The 7,559-nt window shown below is 39.8% G+C and overlaps 1 long non-coding RNA gene across 1 annotated transcript; it reads right to left on the bottom strand.

Moving 5' to 3' along the window:
- Nucleotides 1-529: 529 nt before the first annotated feature.
- On the bottom strand, nucleotides 530-7,284 carry LOC141424620 (uncharacterized). Its single transcript, XR_012449495.1, has 2 exons — nucleotides 7,228-7,284; nucleotides 530-951 (listed from the first exon to the last, which is right to left on the bottom strand). It is a non-coding gene; the product is annotated as an uncharacterized lncRNA (long non-coding RNA).
- Nucleotides 7,285-7,559: the final 275 nt, after the last annotated feature.

Genomic DNA, 7,559 nt, shown 5'->3' with positions numbered 1-7,559 from the left:
GCTTTAAGTGGTTTTTATGCTAAAATTGCATCAAAGCCCTTTTTGGCAAATATATTGCCATATAACATTAAAAATAATTTGGGGGACAGGATTTCTACCAGCAATTGAACAAACAATGTACTGTCCTAAGCTGGTTCCAAATTCCTAATGCATCTGCTTTGTACAGTCCCTGTTTCATAAAACTACAATTCCTTGTTTGTCTGAGTTCCTTCTGCTTGTGTGCTAGAAGAATCACACCCCTTTATTTCTGGCCCTAAGGGCTTCTTCCCAAGTTTGGGAAAAACCTCTCAAATAAGTAGTCACAGAAGCTTTAAATAATGTGGTCATTGCAAGTATCCTTGTTCAACATTTAGCAAGCTACCCCATTGCTTTTCCTGATCAAGGCAGATGTAAAACAGCTGCCTCCTCCGTTAATTTCCAGAACAGACCTCTCAAGCCTTGCTCCACATTCCTGTCAGAGCATCATCTTGAACTCAGATATCTTTTCTAGTTTCTCTTGAAACTTCCCAATTGAACACATACACACATGTTCATACATAAATTCAATGTTTTATTTGTTTGTTTAATTATTTTTATCCAAAGGAGCATCATGATTTTGTGGATCAATTTGTAGAAATTTCTAGGCTCAACAGGCTGTTGTATTTGGCCTTCCTTTAACTGTAGTCATAAAAATATCCCCGATTTGCTTTTGACTAGTTTAAAGTTGGTATTTCTTGATTTTGTTTATTTATTTTTGATACTGGATCTTTCTATCACTAGGTCAATTTAATTTGCAAGTAACAAAATCCTAACCAAAACGGCTTCTTGAAGGTTGGGCACAGCTGGATTCAGGGCTCACAGGGATTATCAGGACTCAGTTTCTCTTCATTCCTTGGCTCCATGTTTTGCTGTTGTTGGCTTTAGTTATGTTTCACAGGCAATAATTGTAGCATATGATCTAATTTTCAGGTCCTGTAAACAAACAAACAAACAGAGTTTTTCTCCTCAAGTTGTTCAACCAAAACCTGAATCTGACCATCACTGGCTGGATTTTATTTTCATATAACAATCTCTGAAGCAATCACTGTGGCTGGGGACTGCAAGCCAGGGCAGGGAAATCAAGACAAAGAGCTCTAAATATAAATGGAAATGATACCCACTATCTTTTGCTACAAAATTAATTGAGAAACTGTGATCCCTTTTCTTTTTACTCACCATAGGACCCAAGCTTGGGTCGAAGGGAGAGTTGACCCTATAAAATCATTTAAAATGCAATTGAACCAAAATCATATACATGTGTAATATTTTTATATTCATTGGTATTACTTTTTTTTTTTTTCTGTTTGGTTATGGTGGCATTGTTTTGTTCAGTTTTTATCTTCTACCATCCTCCTAATGTCATCACATTAGGAATCCATCTATGGATTAATTTGTTGATAAAGGTAGAATTTTCATGGTCCAGTCACCCCTCAATGATTGAATCTAACAGTTGGGAATTAAGACTTCAATACATGAGCCTTTTTTTTGTGGGGGGAGGATACTTCATATCCAAATCATACCACTTACATTATATCTAATGTGTCCATGGTCACACTTTGGGAACTGGGTACCCAATTTGTGCATCAGACAGGTCATATGTTGCTGCTTCTTTTATTTAGACCTCTTTGGCTATCAATACTTACACAAGTAAACCCACTATAATTTTTGCTGCATGTTTATAACTGTTCATATTTAAGAAAGAAAATATTAAGGGAGTTAATTTAAATGAGTTGGAAATGATTGTAGAGTTCATAAAAAGCACATATTTCATGCCTTTCAACCCAACAAGAAAAATAGGTGTCCATAATGCTTTCTCTAGAACTCAATGTCTCCATCTAAAAATGAGGACAACTCTAGAATGTGGTACTACTGGGGCATCCACTTATGCGGGAAAGCAGCCAGAGAAAGCTGTGTGCAAGCTGCCATCCAGGTGTTGGTTAGGATAGCCAAGAAAGTCTCTGGGCATTCTAACTATCCAGTGGGCCAGGAGGCTTACACTAACTATGATGACAGCATGTGTTCCAGTGCAGGGGTTTATGGGGGAGAGCAGGATCAAGACTGAGAAAAGCCATATTGGTTTTCAAATATCCTATTCTGGTGGTTGTTAAATGAGATTTCCAGAACCAGTAGTGTGGTTCATAAGGCCGTAATTATGCTACATCCAGCTGGGTGGCACTCTCAAGATGTGACATTGGGAGATAACCCCTGCTTTTACTAGTAACTAGAAAACAAGTATAGAGCAGCAAACTATGTCAGACAATATGGGACAACCAAGAACAGGAGTAACATAAGTGACGCTGACTTACTTAGAGGGCTTCTGGAAGGGTATAGGTTGATATATTTTGCAGAAATCATTTTGTCACTAGTTGGATAAAAATATTTTTTAAAGCTCTGTGGTTTGTGTTTTACTATGTTTAATTAAAAAGAAAGCAAAACCCCAAAGAAACATTTTGGCTTCCAAATGGTAGGAAGTGATCCTCACCTAAGGAGTGTTACCTGACATAGAAAGCCAAGAAAGCTTTGGTTCAAAGCAGTGCACATTACTAGGGAACAGGATAAATAACAGGCTATTCAGGAAAATAAAACAGAGGTTCTCTGCTAGAAAGAGAAACTCAAGTTGTGAAGAAGCTCAGGAGTAGAACACCAACAGAAGAAATAAAAATTCTATGGCTTTTTTAAGCTCAGATAATCAGTTTGATACTTGAGAAAAACTCTTTTGTTTTCAAATGAGAGCAAAAGAAATTAAAGACACCCCATTTTCTGGTTTCCTGATCTGTGATATATGCCAGAGGCTAACTGATGCCACCTGGAATGGGTGCCCCACATGGCTGCCATCACCCACCCTCAGCATGGACTGCTGCAGACAGTGGATGCTAGCCCAAGCAACCAGCCCTATGCCTGTCAAAACCTAAGCTAATGGCATGTGGGATTAGAGAGGGATCACAGAACCTCAGACATTTCCAAGAAAAATGAATAATATAAGGCAAGGCCTTGGACAGTCTGCATTTCATTAGTCCCCCCCTTTCCACAATGGTGGGCAGGCTGCCGGGGATGTGGGCTGCAGATGGGAAGCACACTTTGGTGGAGTTTATTCTATTCTCCAGGCTCCTCTTAGGCACCAGAAGTATTCATTTCCTGGCATAAGCAGGGATTTGGAGCTCCGGTGTCCAATTTGCTCTTTGGATAGCTTGAACAGCTGGCTGGGCTTTGGAGTAGTTGAAAGGGCCAATGGGAACTCATTGTTATGACAGGCTATGCCTGACTCAGCTTCCCAGCTATCTCTTCAATTTTGGATCACTGATAGAACTCCCAATTGACTTCTCTTTCCTCAATTCTCCTGCCTCTAATCCACCCAAACATGGTGGCCAAATGCATCTTTTTAAATCACCATTTAAAATGGTGAGCTCCATCTCAAAGATTAGAAAGGCCTCCCCACTTTGCATCCAGGACACAGGATATTTCCATGAAAAGAAGGAAAGAAAGATAGCGAACAATAATGAAATACATCACATCTGTGTAGGAACAAGACAAAGGAAGCACACCAAAACCTGTTAAACAACAGGGGGAAAATGGCGAGGAAGTGCAGTGGAGGGGGGTTAACATATCGACTTAAGCACACTGTACATACAGGTATGATACCAGGGCAAAAATCCCACTGAACAATGAACAGACATCTACACAATGAAGGACAAGAATGAAAAACCTATCATGCTAAGGGGAGGGCACTAATGGGAGGGAAGTAAAGAAAGTGAATATGGTTGATATACTTTCTATATACAAATGAATATAGAATATGTAAGCCTCTTGAAATCACCATATGAGGGGGACTAAAGTAGAAAGGAGAACAATGGAGGGGATGAACCAACTTGGCATATAATTTATATATACATGGAAATGTCATAATGAAATTCCCTGTGTAGCTATCATAAACAAACAGAAATGTATCTTTTTAAAAAAAAAAAAAAAACCAAAGGGCAGTAAGGTAAAACGGATACTGTCTGGGGGATGGTACCAGTGGGAAGGGGAGGATTTAGGAAAAGGGTGAAGGAGGGTGAATATGGTAGAAATATATACTCATGTATGAAAATGGAACAATGAGACTTGCTGAAACTATCCTAAGAAGGGGGTAACGGGGATAAAGAAAAATGATGGAGCAGGTGAATTTGACTAAGATATGTTGTAATCACTTTTGTAAATGTTACAATGTATGTATCCCCAGTACAATAATAATATGATAATAAAAATTGGGAAAAAAAGATACTTCTTTTTCAGATAGGCCAGTGTCCCATACCCAATACCAAACACTCCCTCCAAATCTTTGCCAATCTTGTCTGGGAGCCTGGAATTCTCCTTTTGTACCCCCACCTTCTGTCCTATCCAGGCATCTCAGCTCTCAGAATACTTCAACAGATTGCTCATATCATACAGTATCTGCATATTATTTAGGCAATTAATTGTGTCTTATTTTTTTTCTTTTTCTTTTTAACACAGTTTTATACTTTTATGTTGATGAGACCATCAATTTCTTCCTCTCTGATACCTATCCGATTTATCAAAGGGATGAACTCATAGCAAGTATTTAGTAGTTATTTGTTGAATAAATGAATACATAACTGAACAGTATTGGATAGCACTAAAACCATTTTTGAATATTTGAGTAAAACATAGGTTAGGAAAAGGTCAATCTATCCCCATCCTTGCTATTTCCAAGTCTGAATTTGATCTACTAGTAGAGTAGGTCAACATGCCCTTCCTACCACTTATTCTAATCTTCAGCAAGAAAAGACACTGGAAACATCTTTCATCAACATAATTTTCCTAATGTCCATCCTCTGTTTAGAAACCTACAGTAATTTCCTGTTGGCACTCATGTTAATTACAAACGGGCCCCTTTTATTTCTGTGGTCTCATGACTCCTTGCTTTTATCAGCTCCCAGCAAACTTATCTGCCTGATTCCTACCTCCTTCTAATTCCTGGTTCCTACCTCTTTTGTGAGGAGGGCCAATTAGCCCCTGGTCAAGTGGCTGCTTTCCCTGCCTCACAGGCATAAAGTTGGGGCCTTCTGAAGTTTTATCTTTAAAAGCCATGTAAAAACCCCTCTTAAATTGAAATACCAAAAGGGAGGAAAACAGAGATCTGATTTACCATTCAGTGTCTGTGACTTGTTGAGATTAAAAAAATAAACAAAAGCAGGCATATTTAAGGCATTAAAGACACATCAATTACTTCCAGCTTGTGCTATTTCCTTTTGAACTCTCATCCTTTGACTGTTAAGTGTCTCCCTGCTCCTGAGCTCCTGCTAGCTCATTTGCTCCTTTTTGGGGTCTGAGCCCACCATTTAAGAGAATCTTGTTGAGGAACAGGAAGCCAGGAAAAATGTGGCAATTCCTGAGTTGAACTGGCACCCTGATGGCTTTGCACACCATTCTACTGAACAGACTGAGGTCCACCTAAAGGTTGCAGAGCAGGCCAAGCACAATGGAAAATTCTGATTTACATGGTGTAGACAACCAGCACAGGAAAAATTGTCTGATTGGAAGACCTTGATTCACTGGTTGAAGGGGCTGAAAACTCAGAAAGAGGATCACACTGGTGGCAGCAGTTTGTATGCACAAGTACAGGTTGGGAGCATTTCCCAGGCCTCACTTTTATACCCTTGTCTGTCCCTTACTTTAAAATCTGCTTTCCTCTTTTGGAATCACTTCCAAGAAAAGTAGAGCACTCAGGGACTTCTGGGTGGGCAAGGTCAAGGCTTCAGATGTGGTGTAGCCCAGGGACTGCTGAGGTCAAGGGCTGCATCTATGAACTTCCTGACACATTAGTCTCATGGCTGGGACAATGCATAAATTATAGTGGGTGCTCTCGACTGTGTGAAATGTGGATGTCAAAAGAACATTAATGTTAAAAGGAATATGGAAATCAGTTTTCTTTAGCTAGATAAGAAAACTGGAGCCCAAGAAGTTTATATAAAAATGCATCTTGGATTTTCCTATTCACTTAGTTATTTATTCATTCTGTAGAATGGTCCAAGGTCCTAATGAATTTGTTTAGAACTGGGACCAAAAGTCAAGGTTCCAAGCCAGGCACTGGTGGCTTGTGGCTATAATCCTAGATACTCAGGAGACAGTGATCAGGAGGATAGCAGTTTGAAACTAGTCAGGGCAAATAATTTGCGAGACCCTATCTTGAAAAACATAAACCTGTCCCAAAAAAGGGCTAGTGTAGTGGCTCAAGGTGTTGGCTCTGAGTTCAAAAACAAAAAGCTCAGGGCTTCCCATTCTTGGTTCAATTTTGTTTCCATACAATCAAGCCAGCATGTTAATTAATGACATAACCTAACCATTTATTGTGTACCTACAGTCACTGAAAATGGTACTCAGTTTTTTCTACCATCCTGAAAGACAGATGTCATCGTCTCTTCTTTAGGATGAGGAAAACTGAGGCTGAGAAAGTTGCAGGGAATGCTCTGTATTGGGATCCAGCAGTTAGTAAGTGACAGGGTTAGGATTTAGAAGAAAGTCCCTGGAAGTACAAAGCCCAGGCTCTTTTGACTGTGGCATATTTGCTTCTCAATTGCTCCCAAGACTCCACAGGCCACCTTCTGGCCAGCAAACCTTTGGATATGCAGATCTCCTGCTTTGGCAAGCCTTTCTTTCTTCCTTTCTACCTTTGCATTCCTTGTTGTCCCTCAGGGCTCACATCTTGTTTAGCTCATGCTTCAGGAATGTTGAGAGATGATGAAATCTGGCCACCAATATTCAGTTTAGCTGAGCTTGCTGTTTAGAGAACCATCATTCCTTCAAATGCTTTTTATTTTGTCAGATTTTACTGACAAGCAAGGTCAGACTGGCAAACAGTCCCACTACATAAATGTTCGTCACTGGCCCTTCACAAAAAGCCCTTGACCTGTCTTCTTTTCTCTTGTCTGGAGTAAATTGCTACTTGCCTTGGGGGATGGTTATTTGCTATTATCCAGCCCAGTCAGGGAATGTTCTGAATAATCAGATATTCTGATGAAAAGAGTACATTACATGGATCAGAAGCTTTCAAGGAATTAGAATGAAACACACTTAACACAAATACTGTACTAAGCGTAATGTAATTTTCTTGCTGGTTTTTGCTGCCAATCTTGAGAATACCAATTATCACTTAACAGGAGCTGAGGTGTTACAGAAAGAGCTGCTGAAAACCAGGTAACTGCCACTAACCTGCTAAGTGATTCTGAGCACTCAAGTTTCCACTTAGGGAGTGCTATCTTCTTCTCTGTAAAAAAAAAAAAAAAAAACATATTAGAGCAGTTCAGCCTGGTAGACATGTTGCATGTCTCCACTCCTAGGCCTGTGTCAGGCCTCACTAATCAATCGTGGCACACTTTCCTTTGATCCCTGACAGTGTTCCAGCAACTACCCTCAATAGATTGGAATGGGCACATGCAATGAAATCTATTTGCTGTCATTGAACAATGGTCTTGACTTTTGTGAGCTGCCTGAAGTGAGTGCATGGCAGACAGAAAGTTGAGTGGTAGAGAAACTGTAGTGTT

Source organism: Castor canadensis, chromosome 7, assembly GCF_047511655.1.
Source record: "Castor canadensis chromosome 7, mCasCan1.hap1v2, whole genome shotgun sequence".
NCBI lineage: Eukaryota > Metazoa > Chordata > Mammalia > Rodentia > Castoridae > Castor > Castor canadensis.
Note: the sequence above shows the minus strand (reverse complement) of the source record. Positions and strands in the feature narration are given on the sequence as shown.